At 40.6% G+C, this 816-nt stretch overlaps 1 long non-coding RNA gene and 1 pseudogene across 1 annotated transcript; both read right to left on the bottom strand.

Annotated features, from left to right (window-relative positions):
• LOC147304648 (uncharacterized) overlaps positions 1–83 on the bottom strand; it is a 5,481-nt pseudogene extending 5,398 nt beyond the window's left edge.
• A 20-nt stretch (positions 84–103) lies between these two features.
• LOC147304647 (uncharacterized) lies at positions 104–534 on the bottom strand. Its single transcript, XR_015126842.1, has 3 exons — positions 408–534; positions 279–298; positions 104–193 (listed from the first exon to the last, which is right to left on the bottom strand). It is a non-coding gene; the product is annotated as an uncharacterized LOC147304647 (long non-coding RNA).
• Positions 535–816: the final 282 nt, after the last annotated feature.

The following is an 816-nucleotide window of genomic DNA, read 5'->3' as shown; positions in this document are numbered from 1 at the left end:
CTGTTGAGGGAAAACACATTTACTTAATGTTACAAGTGACATAACAGGACAGTGTTAAAGGTGCCAAAATTAACCCACCTCATCCACTAAGTGTTTACTTCCTGGGGCCATGTTAGACCAGTCATCCATCTTCATGATAATCTTGTAGGCATTTTCTCTGAAACCTTGTTGAGTTTTCAGAAATTCTTCTTTTCTAAAATGATAATGAGTGAGCTGATAGGGATTTAAAAACACAAGAGGTCTGATAACTTTGGCTTCAGCAGAATCTGCAGACATACCTGTTTTGCTCTTGGTCAGCCTATTTTGAACATGAGAGAAAACATATTTAATTTAATATTGACAGAATAAAATAACTATCATTGGTGGCAGAGAAGATGACAGTGAAGAAGTGAAAAGCTGCTACTCACCATTGCTGCAGTCTAAGAATGAAACAGAAAGCACAGAGCGAGCAGCCTCCGCCTTAAAATGGTTCCTCATGTGATTTAAAGAAGACCAGCCCTGCACTGGACTCTTACTCTACTGTAGAAAACAGCTCCACGGGAGAGCATGCGAGCAACTCTCCTAGTAATAGCTAGTGGAGGTTAATATGCACCCGCTGATCACTTTGTTACGTTCCCCTGGGGGGGGTCTAGGCGGTGAGGGGGAAGTAACAAAAGTGACCGAGTCAGAAAAAGGAGTCAGGGAGGCGAAACAGTTAAATAAAACAGTTTTATTGAAGTAATTCAACTAAAAGAGACGGACAAGCCGTTATCACCATAAAAGAAACACAAACAAAACTCAGGCGTTGGTCAAATAAAGCAAAAAGTCAAAAGGAAA

This window comes from Aulonocara sp. 'chitande type north' Nkhata Bay, linkage group LG22, assembly GCF_057382095.1.
Source record: "Aulonocara sp. 'chitande type north' Nkhata Bay isolate Kocher_YH1m ecotype deep benthic linkage group LG22, A_spYH_male_GT1.1, whole genome shotgun sequence".
Classification (NCBI taxonomy): domain Eukaryota; kingdom Metazoa; phylum Chordata; class Actinopteri; order Cichliformes; family Cichlidae; genus Aulonocara; species Aulonocara sp. 'chitande type north' Nkhata Bay.
Note: the sequence above shows the minus strand (reverse complement) of the source record. Positions and strands in the feature narration are given on the sequence as shown.